General features: G+C 42.2%; 1 protein-coding gene across 5 annotated transcripts in view; it reads left to right on the forward strand.

Moving 5' to 3' along the window:
* Positions 1-21,752, forward strand: part of Stard9 (StAR-related lipid transfer (START) domain containing 9) — a 117,817-nt gene that overhangs the window by 19,560 nt on the left and 76,505 nt on the right. The gene's annotated exons all lie outside the window — the stretch shown is intronic.

The raw sequence follows: 21,752 nt of genomic DNA on the forward strand, positions 1-21,752 counted from the left end.
TCTCAGTTATGAGAATCAGAAATATCTTTGGACGAGTTACTAATACAGCTATGTAATTTTTATGGGTTAGTTAGGCAGTTACTGCCGAAGCAGGCCTGGACCTGTGCTTTGTTATGGTGGTCCTTTCACGGCTTTAAATCACTTTACCTCCCTCTTTGTATGTTTATTAGTAGTCTCAAAAGATAGTTTCAAAGAATCCTTGGTGTGTTGTCACAGCCCGTCCTTAATGGTAACATACCTGAGTAAATAGATCAGATGTCAACAACCGTGGAGCACTAGAGAATAAGTTAGGGGAATTTTGTTTGTTAAATGCCCATTGATGGCAAGGCATAATTTAAATGTTTATCATTTTATTTAATGTCTGTTAAACCTGTATTACTTATTCCATTTTATAGATAAGGAAACTGAAACTCAGAAAGGCTAACCTGGGCTATATCATGAGTTCAAGGCCAGCCTGGGCTACATAGTGGATCCTGTTTCAAAAAACAAAACAAGCCGGGTGTGGTGGCACACGCCTGTAATCCCAGCACTCAGGAGGCTGAGGCAGGAGGATCGTTGTGAGTTTGAGACCAGCCTGGGCTACAAAGTGAGCGCAAAGCCAGCCTGAACTGCAGAGCGAGACCTGGTCTCAAAAAAAGACCAAAAAAAAAAAAAAGCCAAAACAAAAAAAACAAGCAAAGCCACTTATCCAGAAAGTGGTAGAGAGGGATTCATATCCAAGATTGCTCATCTCTAAACTTTCACTAAGCCATTTCCACTAAGGCTCACTGACTCTCAGAGTTTACTTCCTCCCACCAAGAAAACCATTTAGCCTACTGGTGGTCTCACCGTCTTGTCTACACTTAACTTACCACAAGTAGTCCCAGAAAACTCAGCTGAAGAAATAAATCTGATCCTGCTACTCTATGGAAACCCTTTCGTTTCTCCCACTCTCTGCCCTGTGTCCGTTGCAAGAGTAAACCTCTAAGCTCTTGTGATCGTGTGATGAACAAAGGTTTTTAACACACATGCTTAAATATGTATATTCACATGTTGTATAAATGAATTCTTGTACTAATTTATTACATACACCTATACACAAAATCAGCTTTTAAAAGCATGACGTAGAAAGTAGTTCTCATTTTCTGCTCCACTCCTATTGTTTTGCATACTTACACCCTCTGTGAGTCCACCCTTTCAAAGGGAAAAGTCCAGACCCCTCCCTAGCATGACGTACAAGGTTGTTTCCTGTCTATGTGTCCAGCTTTATCCCTCATCAGTTCACCCCACACACCATATGCTTCAACCATGACAAATCTGTAGTTCCTTTGATAAACAAGAAATAAAATTTTAACTTGAAGTTTTGAAATAAAATAAACATCTCTTTTTTTGCAGTTCCTCTTTTCTGGAATGTCCTTATCCTTTCTAGCCTCCTGAGTACTTATTCAGATCAAACGTCCTTCCCTCTCTCCAGTTGATCATTCTCATCTTAGTGTGCTTATTTTTATTATCCCTACATTTTATTGAAATGATATATTTGCCTTTCTATCCTACAAGTTCTGCCAGTCCTTTAGCTTCTTGTGGACAGAGGGAAGTTATGACATCAACCAGTCTCATATCACGTAAATATTACACTATTCCATGAATTCATGAGTGCTCTGGCTTGGGTCCCTGTTGTGATACACATTATAATAGTATAAGAGAAGCAAGGACCAAGCTTTTTTCTAAGAGTTGAACCAGATTTCAAAAGCTACTCTCTGAATCTGGATATGATCCTTTTTTGGGACCAGCATGCTCTGCTTGGAAAACTAAACTGACTTCCCTTCCTCCTAGTGAGGAACATCTGTTGCGGAGCAGGAATCTGCTACTCAAGTGTATTGTATTCACAGGACTGTGTGTTTGTAAAACTTTCCATGAGGAGCCTTAGCTCAGCTTTATCCATCTTGGACCGAATGTGACTGTTCAAAACAAATCCAGACTGAATCAACAAAAAGTGTGTCCAGGAACAAAAAGCTACCCAGCCCTTTGTCGCTCCTATTCTCCTGGGAATCTTATTTTAAAATGGCCTGTAACTTGGCTAAAACACAATACATAAAACACTTGTAACTTTTCCCGATAAAAAAATGTGAGTGAGCAGATTTTTCTCCCCACAAATACAGAATCCAAAATGAAAATCACCAGCTGGGCATGGTGGTACATACTTATAATCTCAGCATTTGCGAGGATGGGGCAGGAGGATCACTGCGAGTTCAAGGCCAACCTGGGCTACAAAGTGAGTTCACGGCCAACCTGGACTGCATAGTGAAACCATCTCAGACAAAAAAATTAGACAAAAAAAGAAAAAATTACTGTAGTAAGATGCTTACGCTTGTTTTTATATTTGTTTGGTCTTCACGCTACAGTGAACACTAAACGACACACAGAGTGCAGCATTGAGTCCCCTCTGAGAGCCATGTGGGAGCAAGTCACATATTCTTGAGTGAATGTTTTCACCAGTTCTGGATTTCAGCATGAGGATATCAAGAGCTTGCGGGGCTTCAAAGTGAAGCACACATGCCCCAGAAAGTGATTAAGGAACTAGGCTGCAGGAACCATGAAGAGAGCTGCTGTTAGTGTAGTGCATATTATGTGCATTTGGCATGTGGTTATGTAGTGAAGGAATGTTGGTTTAGGGAGAGAAGACAGGTGATAATGTTCTTTAGGTATAGAACAGGATGAGTTTTACAGTTTATGGAGTATGAGAGCCAGCTGGTCTTCATTCCCATTAGGCTAAAATAGAGGATTTCAATTAAATTGCAAAGAATTGTATGTAATTAAAGGACATAAAGAACAACGTGCACAGAAGTTTTAAATGCTGATATATGTGGTATTTATAGTTTGATGATAGAATTTCAGTGTTAATGTTGGAAGAAGTGCTAGGGAACTTTCAAGATGCTTATTTTAAAGATGAAGACCTAGCTTAGCATGGTGATGCACACCTGTAATCCTAGCACTCATCCCAATTTTAGTATATGTGCTGCTGAAGCGAGCACAGTTCCAGTACTCGGAAGGCTGAGGCAGAAGGCTGAGACAGGATTGAAGTGAGTTCAAGGACAGCTTGCATTACATAGTAAGACCCTGTTTCAAAGAAAAAACAGCAACAAAAACAAACAAAAAGATGATGGCCTAAAGCTAGGTGTAATGGTATATGCCTGTCATCCCAACTCTGGGAGACTGAGGCAGGAGGATCACAAATTCAAGCGCAACCTGGGCAACATAATAACTCAGCAAGACCCATCGCAAAATACAAAAAGAGCTGGGGATGTAGTTCAGTTTGAGGATTGTTGGTTTAATTGCCAGTACTGCACCGTCAAGCGGGGGATGGCTTACAGAAACAAAATAGCAGTTACAGATTTTTTTTCTTTTTAGTCCAGAACTGTTCTTCAGGTTGCAGGAAAATGCCTGTTGCTTATTTTAGTGGTGGAAGCCATGAGTTGCAAACACAAAGGTCTAGCATGGTAGATAATGTGCTGCTAGCAGAATCCCAAGGAGAGATTTTATTTTTTTTAGACCAGACCTGTTCCCAGCTCTGTAGTCAGTCAAGATGAAGAAATGGCACTATCACGATCCAGTAGTATGGGAGAGTATTGAGTGCCTGTTACAGGCTGCCTAGTGGGACCAGGCTGTGATTAGATATTCTTGCCATAGAAACATAGTTTCTGTCTGGAGACCTCAATGTATTACAAGAGGAAGGCAAATGATCTATTGTCTGCTGCCTCAAGAAAATAAGTAGGGTGCCAGGCATGGTGGTGCACACCTGTAATCCCAGCACTGGGAGACTGAGGCATGAGGATCACCACGAGTTTAAGGCCAGCCTGGGTTACATAGTGATTTGAAGGTCAGCCTGAATTACACAATGAGACCCTGTCTCAAGAAAACAAAATAAAATTTAAAAAAAAAGTAAGGGTGAAGTAGAAAGGAGTATGACCCTCACTTTTTTTGTGTCTCCTGTCTCTTGTGTTTCCTGAACATGGAGTGTGAAGGCTTTGCGGAAAGAATAAAGAAGGTAGAAGAGTTACTGAAACTGCAAAGGGACCTTGGAAGATCAAAAGGAGTGGGGAACATGAGAAACTACAATGAGGAGGAATTTGAGCACTTACAGAGGGGTAGATACTATTAGGACTATATCACTTTTTTTTTTTTTTTTTGAGACAGGTCTCACTGTATAGTGCAGACTGGACTTGAATTCCCTACGTAGCCCAGGCTGGCTTTGAACTCCAGATGATCCTCCTGTCTCAGCCTTCTGAGTGTTGGGGTTATAGGCATGTGCCGTTATGCTCAGTTGTTGTATCACTTTTTGCAGCAGTGCAGATAATTATTATCTTCATTTGAAGGGGAAGAATAAACTGAGATTAGTAGCTTACTTATGGTCACAGCTGAGTGGTAGGACCAGTACTCAGACCCTTGACATCGTGAATCTGGAGTTCAGGCTTTCACTTCGCACACACATGCAGGTTTATTTCTGTATTTCCAGTATGCAGCACTGGCTATTGGATTAATTAGTCAATTAGTGATATGATGGACAAGATGGAACTCTGCTTACTTGAGTTTTTTTCCTGGGTTGTTTATGTGTGTATGTGTGTATGGTATTGCAAATTGAACTTAGGGCCTTTAGCATGCTGGGCACATGCTCTACCATTGAGCTATACCCTCAGATCTCCCTCCTTGAATTTACTGCCTGTTTTGAGAAGCCTTCCAGTTTGCTCTGGTTATAGAAGCACTGCTAGGGGGGCTGGGATCATGTGGGTGTTAAAGCATTTTCTCATGAATATTTGCAGAGATGTGTACATTCCATCACTAGTGCTGTTTTTTTCCAGTCAAAATGGAGACAAAAATAGAGGGAAAGACAATAATATGAAAAAGCCTTTTTGTGCAATAGTTGGATGGGGCTCTGCTGGCCTGAGTGGGGGAAGGGAGATTACCATGAGTGTTTCATTTCATTGTGTTCTCTGTGCCAGCAGCACAACTGCACAGCTCCCCAAAGCATTTATTTCCATGGACTAGATTTTAAAGGAATAAGGTCATTCTTTTTGGCTTTGTGGAACTTATTTTTCCCCCTTTACAAACTTGACTGTGAATCATTAAAATCTAGCTTTCAGACTCAAAGAAACATTTGAAGGACAGAGATCCTTGACAATTAAATGTTTGCTGCTGGTGCCAAATGCCTATGTACAAATGAACCATAGAAACTAGAGCCTGTTGTGGTGGCGCATGCCTATAATCCCAGCGCTTGGGAGGCTGAGGCAGGAGGATTGCCAGGAGTTCTAGCCCAGGCTGGCCTTGAACTTCCAGCAATACTCCTCCTGCAGCCTCTTAAGTGCTGGGATTGCAACTGTGTGCTTACCTGCCTGGCTGAGAATTCTTGTAAAATGGAAAGTTTGTTTGGATTGTTGCCCCTGTGAATCAAGGGTAATAGGAATTCTTGGTTGTAGCTGGAACCCTTCAGATCTAGCCTGAAGAGAGAGGTTATTTGCAGGGAAGGCATACTCAAAACTTCGTAGTCACTTGTAGAAATAGTGTAGCCTAAGCATAAATACAGAGTTCTTGAGATAGTTATCTTTTGATTGTTTCTGCAGTGCTGAGACATTTCCTTCTGTTACCTCTCTGCCCCCACGCTTGGGTTTATCCCATGGTTTAAACAGATCGTCAGTTGCTTGACTATGAGAAATATGATGATGGTGTTAATTGGTTTAACAGTCTTTGGGAGAAAATCCAATTGTAAAATCATTTAAACGAGAACAGAAAATGAAGAGTGGCCCCTTAAACAAAAGAACTACATGTTCACCATAGTAGACATGCATGCAAACATCAGGTTTTGAGCAACTCTTAATATCTCATTCAGGGTTTCTTCTTTTTAGATGTTCTAATGAGCTATAAATGCCCATATCATCTTTCTGTCCACCCTGCTGTTGGTTAGAGACCTATTTTCCTTACTTTCCAAACCCTGGGCTTGGGACCACAGTATCTCGCATTTGCTCTCTTCAGGAACCTGCCCAGGAGGTATTGTGCAAATCTGTTCTTGTTTCAGAATGGTAGAAATGTTATTATTTAACATTTAAAGCCCCTTCCTTCCTGCCTCCGTCCCTCCCTCCTTCCCTCCCTTCCTTCCTTCCTTTTTTTAAAAAAATTATTGAATGTGGACGTTATATGCCATAAATATGACCTAAGATTAGTAACACCTTCCTTCTTTTTCTTATTTTTCAGTACTGAGAATTTGACCTAAGGCCTTGTGCATGCTAAGCCAAGAGGTACTCCTAAGCTATTTCATAGCCGCTTTATTTATTTATATTTATTTTAAGACAAGGTTTGATTAAATTGTCCAGGCTGACTTCAAACTTGGCAATACTACTGCCTTACCCCCCTGAATAGTCAGGATTGTAGGTGGGTACCACCATGTCTGGCTCCCCAGTTTTGAATTTGAAGTTGTAAAAGGGAAATTTGAAGTTGTAAAAAGGAACCTCTGGAGTTTCGTCTCAGGCAGAAGCAGTAGACTCAGGCTCAAAGATCACTGTCAGAATACAAGTGGTCTTCTCTTTTTGTGGTACTGAGGGGATCAAATCTAGTGCCTTTGCGCTGAGATAGCACCCTAGCTCTTTTTATTTTTTATTTTGAGATAGGTCTCTGAGTTACTGAGTTGCCCAAGCTGGGCTCAAAATTTCAATCCTCCTACCTCAGCCTCCCAGGGTGGTGTGCTAGGATTACAGGCATGCGCCACCATGGCTGGTTACCCATAGCCCCGTAAATAGCTGGTCCTTAAATGTGGAAGAGGAAGCAGAGGAGTATGCTCAGACTTTCTTCTCTTTTTTTCCTTTGAGACAGGATCTCACTATGTTATTCAGTCAGGCTTTGAACTCACTATGTAACTCAGGCTGGCATTGAACTCATTGTGATCTCCTGCCTCCCAAATGCTGAAATTATAGGGTGTGCCCCCAAACCTGGCTTTTAAACTTTTTTTGCTCCTCTTTGTAGAGGTGGGCGATCATTTCTTTGTCAGTCACTCCATTGCTTAAGTCTTGTCTCTCTTGTTAGACAATTAGATGCAAACACTTTCTAGGGATGTTTGCGCAAATGATAGAGGAGGAAGGTTGATAAAGATAGTGGTTCTGTTGAGAGATCTGAGAGGGGTGGAAACCCTTACTTACACTTCTTACCTTGCTCTTTCTTCCCCATTAAACTAACCACGGTTTCTTGTGTGGTGATGTCCAAAGTAGGAACATGTAGTGGTCTCTGGCTGGTGTTACTTTTCCTTTTTTCTCACATCAGAGAAGCAACTTCCTTGTTCTCAAAGCGTCTGGAAACATTCCTGTGAGCTAGAGATTCAATTTCAGGGTTTGGAAAAGTTGTATTTAATTTTGGAAAATGTTCTTATAATCAGTTCCCTATAGTGGGAAGGGAAAAAAGAAAATAGTGTTTTTGAGGCAAGCATGGTGGCACATGCCTGTAATCTTAGAGTTCTGGAAGCTGAGGCAGGAGGAGGGTTGCTGCAGTTCAGGGCCAGCTTGGGGGTACATAGTGGGTTCAAGGCCAGCCTGAACTATATAGCGAGACCTTATCTCAAACAAACAAACAAACAAACATGAACCAAAAAAAGGAAAAACATTTCAAAGAATCTACTCTGTTCCAGGTCCCGAAATGGGAATTTGACTTACACTACCTCATTCATTCTTCACAGCTGACTTGTAAGTGAGTCATTATCATCTCTATTTTATAGATGTGAAATGAAATCTCAGCAAGGTTAGTTGACTAACCCTTACTAAGAGGTGGAGGCTAAATTTAAATGGGGTCTGCTGCCTCCAAACCCCTTGCTCCCCTCGCTGTGCACTGCTATTTGCTGTACAAACTCACTCTTTTCTCCCCTTCACTATGTGCTTATAAAAAAACAATGTGAGTTTAGTTAACTGACAGGAAATATTGCAGCATTAAATCTTGAGTTTACTTTAGGAAAGGACTGAAAGTCATTAATAAGGAATAAGGGTTTTCCAGTTTTCATATTGACTCCTTTTTCTGAGACAGGGAGAATACCCCCTATTTTTAGTTTTGTGTCTGGAATAAGTCCTGTCTGTGATGCAGTCAGGGGTTTTGTTTTAAATTTTCTGAGCTAGCTGGGTGTGGTGGCACACACCTATAATCCCAGCACTTGGGAGGCTGAGGCAGGAGGATCCTTGCGAGTTCAAGACCAGCCTGGGCTACAAAGTGAGCTCAAGGCCAGCCTGAACTGCATAGCGAGACCCTGTCTCAAAAAGACAAAAAAAATTTTTTTTCTGAACTAGTTGTGGTGGCTCACGCCTGTAGTCCCAGCACTAGGGAGGGTGAGGCAAGAGGATTGCTGTGATTTCAAGGCCAGCCTTAGCTACATAGTGAGTTCAAAGCCTGCCTGAATTACAAATGAAGACCCTGTCTCAAAAAAAAAAAAAAAAATTCTGACTAGCTTATATGCCTAGCATGTCATGCATTATTTCACCCATTCTTCCCCAGGCTGGGAGTGGGAGTGCATCTCAGCGTAACCAGAGGTGCCACGAGGGTGTTGGGGCTGTGCACTAACCCTGGAGCTGTTGTGCTCCTTTTTCTTCCCACCACAGCATAGCACTTCCTGGCACCTCTTCTGCATGGGTTCTTCATCTGTGAAGAAGGGAGCCCAGCTTCATATCAGGGGCAAAAGAGTGAACGCATCATCACCTTCAAGCTGAATCCGGAAATGATTAATAGACATTTTTGAGTTAAATTAAATCCTACAATGCTTTCTAGGTTTATCCTAAATTCCACCTTTTTTTTTTAGCCATCATGAACCTCTGCTAATCAGTGCTTTCCCAGTAGAAGTATTGTATAACAGAGAAGATGAATCTCTTAGGCTTCTGTTCGCTTCATTGGAATTTGAGGCTTACTATCCAACGTTGCTTCTCTGAAAATCAATCCTAGCCAGGTGTAGTGATGTACAACTGTAATCCCAATGCTCTGGGAGACCGAGGCAGGAGAATTGCAAGTTTGCAGTAAGCCTAGGTAATTTAGCAGTTTAGTGAGAGCCTATCTCTAAAGAACAAACAAGTAAACAAAAACCTGGGATGCAGCTCAGTGTGAAGGCCCCAGTTCAGTCTCCAATACCCGACCATCACACATGCACAAATCAATTCCAAGTTCCTAAGTGATCATCCAGGTTTGTGTCATATCTTTAAGTTATTCAGCTGACTGCTCCACCATGGATCTCTCCTGCGATCTTATTTTTATTGTTTGCACGACCTTTGTAAGTGTCTGAGACAACCTTGAGAATCACCTTGTCCCACGAACATTGGCTAATGCTGCAGTCAGGCTGTTTGCTTGGTTGAAATGACTTGGGTAAGGGGCTGAAGTGGAGGAAGTGGCCTTGGACCAGTGTGCTTAGAGATGGTGTGATTCTGGTGTGCACCATTTCCCTCGAGTACACAGCCTGTAGGATTGGAGGAGGCGAGTGCTGCTTGAGGGAAGAAGATGCTCTGAGGTGGATGCTGCTCAGAACAACACAGCACGAATCTCTTTAATCAGGCCTTGGGTGGCTGAGAATGATACAGGCTTTATATATGCTCATCTGTGAAACCAGAAGTATTTTGGGGGGCTTGGCTTTCTTGCTTCATTAGTATTAAGATTGGTCTTGATCCAGGCATGGTGGCACACACCTGTAATCCCAGCTACCTGGGAGCTGAGGCAGGAGGATCACAAATTTGGGCCCAGCCTGGGCAGTTCAGTGAGGCCTTGTCTCAATGTAAAAAATAAAAAGGGGTGGGGATATAGCTCAGTGTTCCCTGGATTCAATCCCTAATAATGCAAAAAAAAAAAAAAAAATCCCAAGAGACCCATTCAGACTAAACAATACTAAAAACAGGAAACTTGCTCCTAGCAGTATGACTGCCAGAAAACATTTTCTACACAGGCAGGAATGAGTGTTAAAAACAGAAACTCCATCCTCTAGGCTTGTTTTGTTATATGAAAATATTAGCAACTCAAAGAGCTTGAAGCTGCTTTGTCCTATTTGACTACCTCAGGGTGCTGCCTGACCAAACCCATTAAAAAAACAAAGAGCTCAGGAACACACTCAAAAATATGAAAACAGTGCTATGTGGAAGGTACTGACCTGCTGATTGTAATCTTGTTTGAAGCTGAAATATGTGAAAATTAATGCAGGTAGAATTTAGGGGAAACATAGAAAATAGCCATAATTTTATTCAACACTTCTATCGTGAGCATTCTGGATTGAGTCCGTAGATGATATATTCCTTTATTCAATCAGTGTCAGTGTGTACTGTGTGTTATGCGTGGGTGCCATGTGCCAACCTTAGATCTGTGCTAGTTCCTCCTCTGAAGCACCGTAGTGGTTCACTAGAGTTTGCTTATATAGCCCAGGGCATCCCGAGATACAGGAGTTTGACTCCTGGGACTTCTCTTCTTTTTCATGATTTGCTGCCAAAGGTTAGTAGGGGAGAAAAGAGGTCATTTTGGAAGAAGAGAGTGAGTATGCAGATGCTTAAAACTAGAGAGAAAAGAGCCAGATGTAGTACACATGCCTGTTACTCCAGCTGAGGCAGGAGGATTGTCATGAGTTTGAGGCCAGCCTGTACTACATAGTAAAACACTGTCCAAAACAAAACAGAGCAAAACAAAAACCAGAGAGGAAATGCACTTTTCTTCCTCAGTGATGTCATTTTGCCTAAATAAGTCTAGTGTTAAAGGTGAAGCTCTTAGAACATTACTGAAGCCCTGTCTGTAGCTGGGCTCAAATGATGTATCATGAGCAGGCTTCTACAGCAGAAGATACTGTGTGGTTAGAAGATTTTCTTTTCCTTCTGCAGTGCTAGGAATCAAACCCACAGCTCTGCATACTGCTAAAGGCCATGCCTGACTTGTTAATCTCTGAATTTTGAGAGGACAAACAGATCAAACACAGCCCTGACAGCTTTTCTTTCCAACCTTCCCTTCTTTTTATGACTTCAGAGATTGTTATGTGGACTCCTTGAACAACCTTTTTTCTAGATCCAAGGCCCAAGATGGTGCCCTTCTCTCTCTATTTCTGTTTATACTGTGCTTAGTTTATGCAGACTTTTCTCCCCTCCATTTCAGTGACAGTTAGGTCTTAGTCAGTCTTGCTTTATCTGTGTTCCCTTTCACTCTCTCTCATCCTGTATTGTTTTGACGCTAATTCTAGATGTCACATCAATTCATCTATAAATATTTTAGTGTGTAGCCCTAAAAGATAAGTAATATTTTTAAAAACCCCGCAAAAGTATTATCACATCTAAGTAATGACAATAATTCCTTAATATAGAAAATCCAGTCACTGTTTTGATTATTTTATTCATTTGCAGTATAATTGTGTTTAGCAGTAGGCCTGTGCAGTTACTTTGTTTTGTTTTGAATCTCTAACACTATGTAGGGATTCTCTAGAAAAAGTTGCAGAGGCTTTTTTTCTCCCTTTGAGGCTAGGCCTCAGTTCAGGCTGATCTTGAACTCAATATGTAGCCCAGGCTGGCCTCAAACTCTTGGTGATTCTCCTGCCTCATCCTCATGCCTCACAGCCTTTCGCCACTATGCCTGGCTCATTTGCATTTTTTGAACAGCCAGCAGTGTTAAACATTTTTTAATGTATTTATTGGCCAAGTGTACTCCTTCATCTGGGAAGTTGTTTTGTTTTGGAGACAGGGTCTCACTTTGTAGTATAGGCTGGCTTGAACTTGTAATGATCCTTCTGGCTCAGCCTCCTAAGTGCTGGGATTACTGGTGTGCCACCTGGGTAGGTGCCCATTTTATGATTGAGTCTTTAAATTTAGGGGGTCTAATTGTTTTGAGCTCTTTATATTTCTAGATATTAGTCCTTTGTCTGAAGAGTAGGTAGTAACATTTTTTTCCCATTCTGTAGGTTGTTTCATCACTCATTTGGTAGTTTCCTTGACTGTGTAGAAGCTTTTTAAATTGATGTATTCCTATTTGTTGATTCTTGGTATTTCTTGTGCAGCCAGGATTCTCTTCCACAAGATTAAGTATTTCTGTTTTATTTCATTTTTAAAAATTTATTTATTTTTGTCTTTTTGCAACAAGGTCTCACTGTGCAGTTCAGGCTGGCCTTGAGCTTACGTTGTAGCCCAGGCTGACCTGGAACTCACAACGATCCACCTGCCTCAGCCTCCCAAGTGCTGGGATTACAGGTGTGTGCCACCATGCTTGGCTTCTGTTTTATTTTTATTTATTTATTTATTTAATTTGATTTTTTTTTGAGACAGGATCTTGCTATATAGTTAAGCTGTTCTTCACCTCACACTGATCTCCTGCCTCAGCCTGTCCAGTACTAGGATTATAGACATGTGCCACCACTCCCTGCTTGTATTTCTGTTTTAATATTTTAAGCTTTGATCCATTTTGATTTTAGTTTAGTACATAGTGAAAGAGACGGGTTCAATCTTTGGCATGTGGAGTCAGTCTTCCTAGCACCACTATCTTTCCTCCAGTGAAAGTATTTGGTCCGTTCGCCAAAGATAAGGTAGCTCAGTGTTCCTGAATTTGTATCTGCACCCTGTATTCTGTCCCACTGATCCACATTTTTTTTCCTATACTATGCTGTTTTTTTAATCACTGTAGCTTTGTAGTATAACTTGAAGTCTGGGTCGTGATGTCCCCTGTTTCCCCCTTGTTTTCCAGAGTTGTTTTTGCTACTCTAGGTCCCTTCTGGGTCCATACGAATATTAGGACTTATGGACCAGGGATAAGCTCAGCATCACAGGGCCTGCCTGGCAAGCACAAGGTCATGAGTTCGATTCCTGGTACCAAAAAAAGAAAAGACTATTAGAGATTGTTTTCTCCAGTTCTGTGAGAAATGCTACTGGTGTTTTGATTGGGATTGCATTAAATCTGTATAACAGTTTTGGAATTATGGCCACTTTGTCTATGTTTTTTTCTGCCTATCTAAGAACAGGGGATGTCTTTCCATTTTCTGATATCTTCTTTGATCTCCTTTTTCAGAGTACTGTAGTTTTCATTGTATGGGGTTTTCATTTCCATGTTTAGGTTAATTCCTAAATATTTAAATTTTCTTTATACTATTGTGAAAGGTATTGTTTCCCTACTGTCTCTCTCAGTATGTTATTGGTATACAAGAATAGTTTTGGTTTTTGACTTCCTATCTGCTATGCTACTGAATTTATTAATTCTGGAAGTCTTTTGGTGGAATTTTTGAGGTCTTCTATGTAGAGGATCATGTCATCTGCTAATAATAATTTAACTTCTTCCTTTCCTATCCATATCCCTTTATTTTTTTCTCTTGTCTAATTGCTCTGGTTAATGTTTTGAGACCTGTATTGAACAGGAGTGGTGATAATAGACATACTTGTCTTGGTCCTCATTTCTTTTTTTTTTTTTTTTTTTTTTTTTTTTTTTTCCGGTACCAGGAACCGAACTCACGACCTTGCGCTTGCCAGGCAGGCGCTTTTTGCCGCTGAGCTAAATCCCCAGCCCTATTTCTTTTAACTTCTCTCCATTTAGGATGATCTTGGCTGTTGGTTTGTCATAGATAGCTTTTATCAGGTGCTTATTAGGATCTTAATGGGATTAGATTGAAAGCTGTCAGTATCTATCCAGCACTAGGCAAGTTTCTCAGTATGGAGATACATTTTACTTTTGTTGTTTTGTTGTTTTGTTTTTGTTGAGACAGAGTCTCACTATGTAGTTCAGACTGACCTCAAACTTGTGATGATCCTCCTGCCTTAGCCTCCCAAGGGCTGGAGTTATAGGTGTGCTGGAGATACATTTTAATTTGTCTTTTAATAAGTGTTACTTTTATAAACTATACTGAAAGTTAGAGTGCATTTCCTTTTTTTAAATTTTTATTTTAAAGAGTAAAAGAAGGATAACATAGTCATGGGGGGGCTTACCAAATTACAGGCAAAGTGGTAGGAAATTATCAATGGTTATTGTTTCATATATTGTTATCTACAAGATAGTTTCTCAGGAAAACAAATAGACAAATAACAGTGAGTTACAGACAAAAGAGGTAGGAGATTATCAATAGTTATTCTACTACACTTTGGTATTTTCAAAGTGGCTTTTAAAGAAAATAAATAGAGCTATACATGAGTGACCAATTGAATAATCATTAACTATTCTCAATGGTTGTTGTAGGAAACACAAAACATCCATTTACGAAATAGCATAGGAACAATACAAACATTGCAGAGTTATGGACAGATTAGTAGGAAAATATCAATGGCTGCTGTAGTACATGATCGTAGTTTCAAAGTGGTTTCTCAGGAAGATACAGATATGCAAGAAGGATCTAACAAGTAGTTACAGCCTAAGGGCTGTCAAAAAATAGTGTATTACCTCTTCATTGACTTCTTTCATTGAGGTGTGATGGCTGGAAGGAAGGCCAAGATTGAAAAGAAGGACTGAGAGACTTGCACCTGTGTCTAGCAACAGGCTGTTTTCTTATTCCTCCATAGTCATGGTTACCCGGGGCTCCTCCATGGAGATGACAGTCTGGCCAGAGGGAGAAGGCAGAGTATGCCCCAGGCCCCCTCATTCCTGTTGGACTAACTGGTAGGCTGGGTCTGAGCTCTGGGGCCTCCACTTCAGAGGACAGACCGATCTCCAGTGGTCACCTTTGCATTCAGGGCATGGCCCAGGGGGCCTCGTACGGCAGTCCCTCTTGAGGTGGCCTGGCTTTTAACAGTGGTAGCAGATGAATATAGTCAATGAGTTCTTCTTGGGCCCCTGAGAATCAGACTTAGGGTCTGTTTCTCTTAGTGCTGCAGCAAAAGCAGCTGCTTTTTCTTGGTCTCTTTGTTTTCTCTCCTTGGCCGCCTCCTTGTCACAGCTATAGAATACTGAGGAGGCAATTCTTACTGACATCTCAAGTGAGCCGTCTGGGGCAAAAGCCATTTTTTGTACCTTTTTCTCTCCAGCCTCCCATTGCATTGGGACCCCACAACCAGTTAGTGGCCTCTCCCCAACCGTCAGCACAAACAGCAGGAATCTCAGTGCAGACCTCTCCGGGGCTCCACGCACTCCTCCACCGCAGCCTGTACTGTTAAGGGAAGAATGGCTTCCAGGGGGTCTTCCAAGGTATTGTACAAGGTCCTCCTGGTTTACAGCTTGCAAATGGCTCTCCTGATGCTGGTCCACTAGACCTCTGACTCCTCGGGCTTAGTCTGTATTCTCACGTTCTCCAAGTCCTTGTTCAGCAGCAGCTCTTCCGCTGACTGTGGACCTTTCTGGTTCTCAGTGGCAGGGACAAGAGCAACCCGCTGTGTGGCATGTATTCCCAGGGGTTTCTCCATGTCGGAATGATTCTCGCACGTCTGTGGGCGGCCTCCGCAGCTGGTGCATGGTGGGCCAATTGTGTCATTGTTTCTCTGTGCCACGATAGTTCTCAATTGCATGGTGGTGGCTGGGTAAGGGCTGGCGCGCGCCAGTGCGTACTGCTGCGTGGCTTCCTGGGCGCCGGGGGAGCCCCCCCTCCTGGGCGCCTGCTGGGCTGATGTCCAGCCTGAGGGCCGGCGCTCCCCGCTGTGTGGCTTCCCGGGCACTGGGGTCCCCCCTCCGAGTGGCTATGAGGCTGGAAGCCAGCCCGAGGGCTGGCACTCGCCTTGTGCAGCTTTCCGGGCGCCAGGGGCCCTCCTCCCAGGCTCCTGGGAGGCTGGGAGCCGGCCCAAGGGCCAGCACTCCCCACCGTGCAGCTTCCTGGGTGCTGGGGGCCCTCCTCCCGCTTTTTTTTTTTTTTTTTTTTTGTGGTACTGGGTATTGAACTCACGACCTTGCGCTTGCCAGGCAGGTGCTTATGCCACTGAGCTATATCCCTAGCCCCAGAGTGCATTTCCTTAATAAATACATAAGTCATACAGAAATCTTCAAGATGAAGTCAGAGAGTATATTTACTGTTTATCATCTCTTTTCAGTTTTTGTACTGATTGTGTTGAATACACACAGTATTTAACAGTTGCATGTAGGATTGTATTATAGTCCAGCATTGTTAGCTATTATCCACATCCAGGAAGCCAACAATAAAGCTGTCAGGGGAGCCTTGAGGGTATTTTGGAATCAATCCAAGCTTGATTATATGCTCCTCATACAAGTGGAAGGTAGTATATAAAGGGGAACCAATGGGAAGAAAGATTGGGCAGGCATGATGGCACATGCCTATAATCACAGCACTTGATAGGCTGAGGCACGAAGATCACAAATTCAAGTCATCCAGGGCTAGATAGTGAGAGCCAGACTGGTCAGGGGGCTGGGCATAGGGGGTGCATGGCTATAATCCCAGCATTCAGGAGACTGAGGCTGGAGGGTTGTGGAGTTTGAGGGCAGCCTGAGCTACATAGCATAGCTGGTCTGAATTACATAGCAGGATCCTGTTTCAAAAACAAAAAGAATTATAGAGTTAGAATTTTATAAGCTAAAGGAGTAGTGGTGGAGAGAGGATAGGTAGGTGAGAGAAACAAGGGATGACTACTAAGGATTATGGAGAGTTTTGAGGGGTGATGAAAGTTGCCCAACTTGCAACACCTTTAAAGCTACTGGAATATGCACTTTATTTTTATTTTTTGTGGCATTGGGAATTGAACCCTCACGCGTGGCAGATAAGCACCGTGTAACTGAGCTGCATCTCAGCCCTTTTAAAATTTTGAGACGGGTCTCACTAAATTGCTGTAGCTGGCCCTGAATTTTTGATCCTTTTGCCTCAGCCTTTAGAGCAGCTGGGATTTCAGGTTGGGGTCATTATACCCAGTTCAGAAGGTACACATTGAGTGGGTGAATATAGTATGTGAGTTAAATCTTTTTTGTTTGTTTGTTTGTTTTCCGGTACCAGGAATTGAACTCATGACCTTGCACTTGCCAGGCAGGCACTGTGCCACTGAGCTAAATCCCCAGCCCCTGTGAGTTAAATCTTAATACAGATTTTTTTTTTTCTTTTTAAAGAATCTTGTAAACTGAGCAGGATTTTAAACTCTCACTTATCATGCGGTGTAGTTTTGGGTTAAGACTGCACTGTAGAACCAAACTGCCTGGGTTTGAATCTTATCTTCGGCATTTACTAGCTTGTGACTGGGCACTTTCTTGACCTTCTTGTGATTCAGTTGCCTCATCTCTAAAATGAAGATGAGAATAATAGTGGTATCTGCTTCATGGGTTATTGTGAGAAGTACATGACTTAAATATGTGTAAGGTGCTTTGTTGTTGTTGTTGTTTTTTTTGTCTTGTTTTTTCTGGTACCGGGAATCAAACTCATGACCTTGTGCTTGCCAGGCAGGCACTGTGCCGCTGAGCTAAATCCCCAGCCCCCTGTGTAAGGTGCTTTGAGTGTTACCTGGTACATCACAAATTCTGAGCGGATTGTTCTTTTTGATACTTTAACACCTATCATAACACTGGACGGGCAACTATTCTTTCTTTTTTGGGGGAGGTAGTGAATATTGAACTCAGGGCCTTCACACTAAGCTACATAGCCAGCCCTTTTTTTTTATTTTTTATTTTGAGATAGAGTCTCACCAAGTTGCTCAGGCTGGGCTCAAACTTGTGATCCTCTTTCCTGAGCCTCCCAGAGTGCTGGGATTACAGGCAGGTGCCACTATGCCCAGCCAGTAATGCACTTACAAATTATTTTGGTGGTTTTTTTGGTTTTTTGTTTTTGTTTTGTCTTTTTGAGACAGGGTCTCACTATGCAATTCAAGCTAGCCTTGAGCTTACTTTGTAGCCCAGGCTGGGCTTGAGCTTGCAACAATCCTCCTGCCTCAGCCTCCTGAGTGCTAGGATTACAGGTGTGCGCCACCATACCCAGCTAAGATAAATTATTTTAATGTAAGGATAGAAAGCTTGTTCATATGTGTAGGACTGTGTTTATGTAATACCTTAAGTTAAAGGAGGAAAGGTTTATTTTGGCTCAGTATGGTTTCAGTGCCTAGTTGGCTGTCTCCAAGGCAGAGTGGCATGGCAGAAATGGATCACAAAGCAGGCAAGAGGCAGCATAAGACAAGCAGCAGCAGCAGCAGCAAGTGACAGCAGCCGCCACAAGTGATAGCAGCAGCCCTCTTTCTGTCACTTGTATTCCATCTGGGCTACCTGCCCATAGGGTGGGTAGCACTCATACCAGGGTGAGGCACCCTGAATCCCAGCACTACACACCCTAGATCCAGCCAGCTCCAAAAAGCCCCACTTGTGACCAGATGAGGTTTAGAGGGGTGCATCTAGATATAAGACATAACAATAGTTTTTCATATGCCATATGAAATATGCTTCCCTCTGTGTGAGGTCCATACAGTGAAGGCCTGGAAAGTGTAGGATCAGATGACAGAAAAAAAAAAAAAGGCCTATTATGATCAAGGAATCATTTGCTTGTCTTTTCAGAACGGGCTGTGGTAGCTGGGCATGGTGGTGCTGCATGCCTGATACCCCAGGACTCTGGGAGGCTGAGGCAGGGTGATTGCAAGTTTGAGCCTAGCCTGGCCAACTTAGAGCCTGTCTCTAAATTAAAAAAAAAAAAAAAAAAAATAGGGTGGGCGTTGTAATGTAGTGTGAAGGACGTGGGTTTAATTCCCAGTGTCAATAACTAACTAACTAACTAACTAACTGGCTATGGGGATGGCAAGGACTTAGTGTCTTCTGCACTCTATTCTGTTGACGCCATCTTTCATTTGCCAGAGGATTTTTCCTAAGGAATGTCTCTCTTTAGGAAGGAGGGAGGCATTAAACTAGATATTGGTCTTTTCTTTGGATTGCTTGCTATGTCCCAAGAATCAGCTAGACACATATGTGACCTGCCAGATTGCACATGCTGCCTGGGCAGTTTTCCATGGGAACATTTTTCAGGGAACTAACAATAACAACCAAAAGTACACTGTTAGAAAGAGGAAATCCTGTACATACAAGTAAACATTTATTTGGTGATCTCAAAGCTCATTTTTTCTAGATCCTTCAGGAGCGAGGGACTTTAGCTGGGAATCTGAATTTGTTTCTTTGTGTGTAAATATATATCAGTGTAAGTGAGTATGTGTACTCTTACCCCTTATAAAGGAAGCTCTTGCTGCTTTTTTATTTTTCAACTTTGCAGAAAGAGAATCCCCAGACAAAGAGAGCAGCTGGCCTAGAACAGAGAAGGGTTTGCATTTTATGTTTCAATAAAGGTGATAGACTGTGTTCAGCAGAGAGCGGATGTTTTGGAATTTAATACCAGAGAAACCCTACCTTCCTGTTTGGTATACCAACCCTTTCCTGGGTGAAAGGTGGTCAGACATAGTGATTTAAAAAATGTTTTATTGGGGTGGTGGTGCAGGTCTGTAATCCCAGCACTCAGGAGGCTGAGGCAGGAGGATTGCTGTGAGGTCCAGGCCAGGCTGGGTTACAAAGTGAGCTCAAGGCCAGTCTGAACTACATAGCGAGACCTTGTTCCAAAACACCAGAAAAAAAAAAAAAGTCATTTTAAAATTAGTTGTTGTTTAACTTTTTAATTACTACCTGTGATCCTGGGCAAGTCCTCTCTGTACCTCAGTTAGCTCATCTATAGAATGGAATAATATTTACCTCAGAGTTGATGTGAGGGCTAAACTAGTGAACAGATGTAAAGAATTTAATAGATGTAAGGAATTTAATATAAGGATTTAATAGATGTGTAAGGAATTTAGAGCATTTCGTAGCAGATAATAAGTTCTCTATAAGTTTTGTCTATCATTATCATTGAGTTCTTTAATACGAGAATCCAAACAGTTATCCAGCATCTATAATTTCTCCATTTGCTTTTTCATTCAAAATAATGTATCCCACTGACCTAGACTCTGTGGCAGTAAATAGCTAATGCTTCATTCTGGGCTATTGCAGCTTTCCACGGTGGTCCATGCTGTGTTTCCCAGAGGAGGAGGAAGGGAAGGGAAGTGAGAAGAATTAAGACATGTTATGTACATGCACTAACTCCTCATAGTGAATGTAATCATGTGTTGCAGCCTGGTTGTGGTGGTGCACACCTGTAATCCCAGCAACTGGGAGGCTGAGGCAGGAGGATCACTGGGAGTTTGAGGCCAGCCTGGGCTACAAAGTGAGCTCAAGGCCAGCCTGAACTGCATAGTGAAACCCTGTCTCAAAAAGACAAAAAAAAAAAGTATTGCAAATATGTACAAAAAAATTGTTCTACATGTTTCTATTTGGTCTCAGAAAATTAAAGAGTATTACATACATAGGGATGCAATTTGGGTGAATCTAACAACAGATTGAAAAATAACAGATACTTCTGTTCTTAGATTTTTTTTTTTTTTTTGAAACAGGGTCGTGCTATGTAGCTCACACTAATCTTGAACTTACTATGTATCCCAGGCTGGCCTGGAACTCATAATTTCCAAAACTCGAAAGCAATCACCATGTCCTTCTAGGCTCTGCTTCTTTAGCTAGCATCTCCAAACTTTTCCAAACTCTTTTCTCAGGGCAGTTTCAAAGGCTTTGGAACCACATGGCCAGGTAGCATCACAGCAGTGACCTTACTTCTCTAGTACCAAAATCTGTCTTAGTTACTTTGTTGTTGTTGGGACAAAATACCTGACACCCACAAGTCAAACGAGGAAAAGCAGAGGAGAAATAGTTCATGCTGTGGCAGGTGGGAAGCAGGGCCTTCCTTCTTCTTTCCCTTTTTATTTCGTCTAGGCTGCAAGCCTACCAGTTGGTATCAACTGTATACCCAGAACTGTGGTAAACGGTCAGTGGGCTAATCTAGTATCATACATACATCCGTGATCTAGTCACTCGTGAAAGCCAAGTGTGTGGGCACATGAGGCTCTGGGGGAACATCTAGACATAAGCTATAACATTGCCCAAGATCACACAGCCTAGATCACAGTGTTAGAACCATACTACTATTTTTAACCACGGGTGACTCACAGAATTGAAAGGGAAGTTGAGAAATGAGCAGAAAAGCATGGGAACTCAGGCAAGCATGGATCCCAGCAGAACCATAGCACAGATGGTGTGATCTGAAAACCATACTTGACTCTTCTGCCACTGTTGGACTCTTAGAGATTCTTTTAACTGTTGCTTTATTTTTGTGTCTTTCAAAGCTCAGTTGACTGAGGGTGTAGCTCAGAGGTAGTGTGCTTGCCTAGCATGCACAAGGCTCTGAGTTCAGTCCCTGTACTAAGGAAAAAGGAAAATAAAAATCAAGTGGGAGCATCTGCCTAGTTGGTGGGCCTCATTTTATGTGCCAGGGTTCTAGCTGCTAAGAAGTGAAGAGGAAGATCTGGCCTGCTTGGTTTCTATATTTAGCACTTCTCACCACCGAGACTGACACAACCAAAGATTCCCCCCATGTGGGAAGAGTATTTGGATGCTGGACAACAGCGATACAAAGGGCAAGTATCTACTGTACCAGCCATGGACATGTGTAGGTGTTGATGTGCATTTTGCTGCAGACTGGCTGATTTTTCCTGAGACCAAGGTCTGCTTATTAGAGTTAAACAGAACTTTCAGGCAGTACTCAAAATACAGGAATTTTCATACAAGGACCATTGGCTGTGTCTGATCCTTCCCTCCCAAAACTGACTACTACAGAGGTAAGTGACCAGCAGAACCAGCCAGATGTTAGGCAAAATCTGAGAAGGGAACATACAGATAATGGGCCTGCAGTGAAAACCCTCTCCAACTTCTGGTTAATTGATCCTCAGTATGGTATTTTTAGACCTTGAATTGGCATGTTACCAGGCAGTGTTTCACTGCAGCTTTATCCAGTTAACCATATGAAAGCATTTTCT

This window comes from Chinchilla lanigera, unplaced genomic scaffold (assembly GCF_000276665.1).
Source record: "Chinchilla lanigera isolate Chin_1 unplaced genomic scaffold, ChiLan1.0 scaffold00015, whole genome shotgun sequence".
In the NCBI taxonomy this organism is placed as follows: Eukaryota; Metazoa; Chordata; class Mammalia; order Rodentia; family Chinchillidae; genus Chinchilla; species Chinchilla lanigera.